At 45.4% G+C, this 7,564-nt stretch overlaps 1 long non-coding RNA gene across 1 annotated transcript; it reads right to left on the reverse strand.

The window, feature by feature from the left end:
• Positions 1-202: 202 nt before the first annotated feature.
• LOC139836010 (uncharacterized) lies at positions 203-3,499 on the reverse strand. Its single transcript, XR_011751630.1, has 3 exons — positions 2,265-3,499; positions 1,743-1,827; positions 203-455 (listed from the first exon to the last, which is right to left on the reverse strand). It is a non-coding gene; the product is annotated as an uncharacterized lncRNA (long non-coding RNA).
• Between the last annotated feature and the right edge of the window lie 4,065 nt (positions 3,500-7,564).

Raw genomic sequence — 7,564 nt, forward strand, 5'->3', positions numbered from 1 at the left:
CTCCCTTCTTCCCCCTCCTCCACACCCGGCCTCCCCCACCACCCGTCGACCTCCTCCTCCACCCATGTGACGCCCCGGAACCGGTACCATGAGGATTCCAGCGATCCCGCCGAAATCCGCACGATATCGATTCAGAGACGCCCTCCGACACGACGTGCGCGACGAATCACACACGTGATGCCAGAGGAATTAACACGAGCAGTAACATTACAACAAGTTTACAATAGAGCCCACAAGAAACATATATTACAACAACGACTCCAACGAGTCAAGATACAAATATACAATACAAAGATCCAAATCATACAGAAGATCGAATGCATCCGAGTACGGACAAGATTCAAATTGGACTAAGAGTCCTGAAGATAACCAGTGGCGTCCATAACCCTGCCCAGGCCAAGCCGGAAGGGTAACCTTGCTAACGTCGTCTTCATCGAACATAACTTCATACCTGCCTGGTTATGTCCCAAAGAAGCATCAATAAGTACGGGTTCGTACTTAACAAGACTTCAAGACGTATAAGCATTCGTCAACCAGTCGTCCTTTGTACTTGAGGCACGCAGGGGACTTAGAGGACGCAAGAGGAACGTCATAGGAAATATGGTGGGGTTAAGCGGCAGCGCGCAAGTACTAAAAACCTATAGAGACACTCTACAACATTCGTCTATCAGAGAAGGTGAGAGAGCGTATAAACTAATAGTTCTATACTCTGCAAACATAATACAGCCGATGTGTTCCCCCTTCGCAAAGAAGTACTGGCAAAGGCACTCACTCTGTTGACAAGTTTTAACCAGTTATTATTTAAGTTGTTCTATCTTACTATGCAAGTTATTAGTATTGAATCAACAGGTGTAAGTTGTCTATGGTCGAGTCATACAGCTCCAAGTCGTCCATAACCGCGGACACGGCTTATCGATAAGATTGTAACCCTGCAGGGGTGCCCAAATGTGCCCACACGCACGCTCGACCCACTTATGACAGGTGGATATCGCGACTCGCACTCTCCTTCACTACAACAATGTCCAGGAAGCCACCTAACTAAGTTAACCCGTGTCGAAGTCCGGCCGTGCTCCGAAGCGGACTTAGCTGTTTGCGTCTACGGCTTTCGGATGGAAACAGTGCCCGCAGGGTGAATCCATCTTCAGCAATACATACCGCGCCTACGAGCGTGCAAGAGACAACGGGGTTACAAGGCAACACGGCTTCCCCAAAAGTAACATCATATCATCTGACCACAAAGAAACATGTTTGCACGCCCGGGAGAAACAAAACGTTCAAACTAATTGTGGCAACTGGACAAAGCTGTAGATTCCGGCAGTGGTCGAGGGGAGACCCGGTAAGCATACCCACGTGTGGTTAGAGCGCTCAGTCTCGGAACAGATAACAAGAACTCGGGGTCCTAAGACATTTAGGAAACACAAGTGAGCTGTCACAAAACAAGCAGCTGACCCACCGATGCCTCCGCTAAACAATATCAACAACTAAAGTAACCATGATTCTTCCCAACATATAACCCGATAAGATAGCAACAACGGTAACAAGATAAGACAGCACTAGCATGCACTACGACTCGCAAGGGCAGACTCGATAACCAAACAATAGCTTTAGGAGGTGATGGTGGCAATATGGGCTGCTTGAGGTAACAAGTGGATGGACGCGTGACAAGAACGCAACATGAGGGAGAAGGCAAAATAAAATAGGTGAGCGACTCCTGCAGAGACAGGAGTTTAGGAAATGCTTGCCTGTTAAAGCTTGCCGAGGAACATCCGGAGAACTCGTCGTATCTCACCGCACCACTTCGGGATCCTATCCGGGAAGAAGCAAATGCTGGAACACACAACGGATGCAAAACTTACTACTACGGAAGAAGAACCGGCATGATCATGATATGATATGCATGGCATGGCAAACATGATGCGGCGATGCAACTTATATCCAATTTAAAAGGAATCGGGATCCCGACACACAATTATTAGGTTCAAGTTATCTATCTACCCCGCATATTAAATGTTATTAGCATGGCAAGACAAGGTATAGGTGCGCTACACAAAATTAAATGGAACCGGAACGAAATATTAATCCCGCACAATTCCATATTAAGTTATTATGTGATTCACTATTTACCCGAACACCCCCAAGATGCGCGATGCTATGCAACAAGATGATATGCGATGCGCACATGTATGGTATGATGCAACCAAAGATAGATGCAACAAGATAGATGCACATATAGAAAATAGGGTTGGTTAGGCTAGGGGTCTCACGGTATCGGAACCAAGGTGGTCGCCGGCGCGGAGTGGAAGTGGCGGAAGTCGCCGACGTCGAGGAAGCAGTCGAAGCCGGGGTCTTCGGTCCATGTCATCGTCTCCGTGCCGAAGTGGAAGTAGTCGATGTGTCGGACGCCGGGAAGTAGAACTTGTCGGTGAGGTGTCGGCGGACTCAGCGCGGTTGTCGATGTCGAACTTGAATTCGGCGCCGCAGTCGAAGAAGCAGCGTCGGTGAAGGAGTGTTTGCACCGGATAGATTGTCGGACAAAACGGGCGCGGTCGCCGGAAAGAGCGGAGGCCAAAATCATGTGGGTATTTTATCGAGCACGTGGCGGTTGCCAGAACGTGGGACAAAATCTGGACAAAAATGTGCGCCGATACATCTGTTGCTGATGATGTGGAACTGCTGGAAAAGAAACAAAAGAGGTGGCCCGGCCATGCGCGCGGCGTGCGAGGCAGCATGCGGCTTGGTCGGCGAGCGGGAAAGGAGTGGCCCGGCGCAGCGCTGCGCTGTGGCGTGGCGTGGGCCAGCGCGTATGGTAGGTGGCGGCAGGGCGTGGCGCTGGGCGGGAGCTGGCGAGCCGGGCGTTGGGTGGCGGGCGAGGCGCGGCATGCGACGCCAGGCGGTGGCGTATGGCACGGGGCCGGGCGACGCGCGCGCGCGCGCGGGAGCAGCGAGCGTGGGCCAGGCGGCGATGCGGCTCGGCGGGAGAGCGACCGGGCAGCGTACGGCGCGTGCGGCGTGGGCGGGAGCAAGCGCGGGCGACGAGGAGCGGCAGGCGCTTGGAAGCTGGCGAACGGTTGAGTAGCAGCGCGCGACAAGAAAAGATGCCGGCCGGCGATAAAATTTTTGGAATGGAATTTGCACGGAAATTTGGGGAAGAAGGGAGGGGAAAAAATGGGGAGATTTTGGTGGGGATTTCGGATCTCAGATCTGGAATTTTGGGGGAAGAGTGGAGGCTAGGGTTTGGGGAGGAGGAAGAAGGGAAAAGAGCTGCCCTTAAATAGGCCAAGGTGGTAGGTGGGCTTGGGCTAGTTTTGGGCCAAAACTTTGTCAAGCTTGCGCCCACTTTTATTTTAGCAAACAATAAAATATTTTAGCAAATATTTTATTTAAAGTAACGGACCGGAAAATAGATTTGGTTTTGATTTTCGAAATTAAGAAAAGAGCGGGGTGGCTTTATAATTCGCCGGGGTATTTTAATAAAACAAAATAGGGTTTTTCGGAAAATAATTTTTCGCGGTTGAAAATATGCCAGAAAAATATGCATGATGATGTCACGATGACGCGAAAAACAAAACAACAAACAAATCTAATTTGGAATATTTTCCGGGACGTTACAACCCACACCCGACGACCTCCTCCGGTGACCACCTCCTCCTCCGACGACGACCTCCTCCTCCCCCGGCGACCACCACCTCCTCCTCCGACGACGACGACCTCCTCCTCCCCCGGTGACCACCAGCACCACCTCCCCCTCCTCCTCTAGCGACCCCCCTCATCCCTCACCTCCGGCGACCCCCTCCGGCCGGCCTCCTCCTCCTCCTCCACCCACCCACCTCCGGCGACCTTCAGAAAATTTAAAAAAATCCGGCGAAATTCCGGCGGCCCAGATCTAGATCTGGCCGCAATTTTTTAAAATAAAAAAATTAGTGGCGCACCACCGCTGGGTGCACGACAGAAGTTTTCTATGGCGCAGCCTGCCTGGTGCGCCACTGAAGTTTTAAAATTATGTGGCGCATGAAGATATGCACCACAACAATAAATATCTGTCGCGTGTCTTCTGTGGCGCACGGAATATGCGCCATAGAAAGTAAAAAACACGTGCGCCACAGATGAGGGTTTTCTTAGTAGTGTATGTTCCTCCCGATGAAAAAATGATGCTCCAAAAATCCCAGGTCAATTTGACTCCGTATAGGTCTCTGAAAGTGAAAAATACGCGAAAACGGTTTTTCCTGTTCTGCAGGGTTATAAACCAAATAAAGGGGATCATTGGTAAATCCCCATAAATCAATGGAAAACGTGGTATTATCATGATATATGTTGCAAATATGTGGGAATTAAATATGATAAAGGATAAAGTTCATGTATGCATTTTACATGCATCAACATCCCCAAGCTTAACCTATGCTCGTCCCGAGCATGAAGGTGATAAAACTAAGATGAACTTTGGAGTTTATATCATGCAAGGTACCACAAGGTTCAATCAATAATGAATAACAACAAGTACCACGAACTCATAAAGTGATAACTCTTACATTCTACATAGCATGCATGAACGTTAATAGCATTGTAAGTAAAATGAATGACAAGTATTATGAATCATAAAGCATGCTTGAGAAGATCCTGTGGAATTGTTGGAAGACTTTGTGTCTTCTCTTTCAAGGAATATTTCTTTTGACTCTTGAACACAAGAAAGTAAGCAGGGAATGCATGTGCTAAACCTCCAACAAAATAAGAAAAGAATAGAGCATAAAACATGATTTTGAGATATGCAATTCAAGTCAACAATAATAATAAGGATTGGGTACCAAGTATCTCATGTACAAAGATATATATGTGTCATGATTTTGACCTCTTATGAGTAAGTGTTGCCTCATTTTCTTGAATTCTAAGGACTACACCTCTTATTACTCAACTCTGGGTTACCAAGACTTTTCGACATACATGTTTTAACCAAGTGTCGTAATGGGGTACCTTCATGTCACCTGTACAAAGGACCAAAGGAGATGTGCATCTCAACTATAGGCCATTCATACCGGGACAACATGAACAACAGACGTTGATCATCCTCTCTAACTCTCTCTCACACTTTTTTCTCATACTCTTTTTGTTTCTTTTCTCATACTCTTTTTTCACACAACTATTTTTTTTCACAACTCTTTTTTCATTCTTCATATTGAGGAAGCTCGTTGCTGAAACTTCTACAATGATTAAGCATGGCTTCGGTTAGCGGCCCATTACTCTTCTCTAACAATGCATTCTTACTTGCTTAAATAACATCTACTTATTTCACTAGAGATAGCCATCAACAAAACAAAATAAGTGATGATCAACAAAGGGTGCAATACCCCAAAAGTGCAATATTGAAATACTTCCCCAGTAAACATGGTTACGGTCTAGCTCATTACTCATAATCATTCAAACCAACAACATGCATAGTGGTATTTCCTACCAAACCTTACTTTCTTATGAGCTTTAAATTACACAAAAAGGAAATTTTGAAAAGGTTGGAGGCAAACACACACACACACACACATTATACTTGGAATAGCAAGTGCTATGTAGGTAGGTATGATATACATTGGATTTGAGTTGAGCTTGGAAACAAGTCTATGCTTGTGTAAGAATTCAAATCCTTTGGCTAGCAAGAGGTCTAAAAGCATGCAATAGTATCCATAGACTATTCATTCATAATCAAACAATGATACTTAAAGTTAAACATGTATGTATACTAGCAAGAAGTAGCACTGTATGAGGCACATAAAAAATCATAACTCAATAGAGCATGTGAAACTAGAGATACAATACACAAAATAAATTTCAGCTTTTAAGCATTCCTTCTTTATTTAAGAGTATGTGAAAGTGCATGGAGCCCCCATGTGTGGTTTTGTTAATTAATGACAATCCCTATGGACTAATGTTTGCATTGAGTTGTATTTGTAGGAGTTGTCCATAGGCAATGCTTGAACCATATGTTGGCTTCAAGGTTGCAATAAGAAGAAATTGATGAAGAATATCAAGTGTCAAGTATGTTTTGAAGATGAAGATGAACTGAGCCCTCAAAGTTAACTTCAAGACATCAACATGATGAAGAATGAAGAAATGAAGTGCAAGTTCAAGATGAGCCAATTCTAAGAGATCCTTTGTTTGAATCTTTCCATCCATATGGTGATCATGGATATGAGAATATGCGCCGAAGAAGAAGCTCACCCATGGTGGATTATGGGGGAGCAATCCACAAGACTTCGTCAAGCAAGCACAATCAAGAAAGGCATTCCATCTTGTTGCGGTCAAGGCCGTCATCATCGAGCTCAAATGGAATGCGCAAGTTTAAGGTTTGCTCTTGATAAGGTTTTCTTTCTCTCCGGTCTCATGGTGTAGTTGGAGACCGGTTTATAGTTTAGTTGTCGTACTGTCAAGAGGGCTCTCGAGTGAGTAACAAGATCGTATCTTCGGAGAGCTCAAACATTTGCATCCTTGCATCATCTTTCTTGGTTGTTATTTGGATCTTATCCATATGGTGTTTTAGATCTTGTGCTTATTCTCATTACAAGCTCTAGTTCATCGAAGACGGATTTCGCATAGATCACTTGTTGCGTTTTCTATTTTAGTGATTTTCTTAATTTCTCTGTTGACGTGTTGCACCTCTAAAATACATAGAAAAATCTACCCCACTTGTTCTTAAGTTTTTCTCTCTTTGTGGGGTAGCTCTTTTCATCCTCTTTACAACAAAATTGGTTTCACCAATATCCTAGTTTCCTAACTCAAGTTGTTGCATTTTCCATATTGGAGGTTTTACCGGTTTGTCTTTTATAGATAGGTAAAACCTTTAGTCATTTGTTTCTATCCTCCTTTGCTGGACTATGATGTTTCTATGCATATTGTGGTTGAGCTCGTTGTTGTGATTTCAACGAGCCCAAGATCATCGAAATCGGAGTCCGGATGCAAAAGTTCTTAAGGTTTTCATATCGGGTGTTTGGGTAAAAACAGGGGGGCGGAACTGCCGCCGGGAGCACGCCGCCACTGCCGGTGGCACCAGGCCGGCACTGTCGGCCTGTCGCGATTTTGGCCCCAATGGGCAGAAATCTGAGACCCCTTTTTAAGGCTTTCTTCCTCCTCTCTCTCCCCACTTCTTCTTCCTCCTTTTGCTCTCCACTATTGTTGACCTTGAGAGCTTGCCATATCCCTCTACTCATCCAATGATTCTTGAATCCTTTTGAGGGAAAAGGAAGAGGAGATCTAGATCTACATTTCTACCAATCAAATCCATCTCTTTGTGAGTGGAATCCTCTAGATCTTGATCTTGGTGTTCTTTGTGAATTCCTTTGTTCTTCCTCTCTTATTCCCCCAATAGCTTTTGTAGCTTTGGTGGAATTTGAGAGTGAGGGACTTTCCATTGCATTTGGTGCATCGGTTTGAGTTCTCCACGGTGATTCGTGGAAGTGAAATCAAGAAAGTTGTTACTCTTGGGTTCTTGGAACCCTAGACGGATTTGAAGCCTTTGTGGCAATATCTTGGAAGCCTCTAATTAAGTTGTGGATGCGTGCCCCAAGCTTTGTGTAAGGCCCGGTTT

The sequence above is a fragment of the Lolium perenne genome, chromosome 1 (assembly GCF_019359855.2).
Source record: "Lolium perenne isolate Kyuss_39 chromosome 1, Kyuss_2.0, whole genome shotgun sequence".
Lineage (NCBI taxonomy): Eukaryota > Viridiplantae > Streptophyta > Magnoliopsida > Poales > Poaceae > Lolium > Lolium perenne.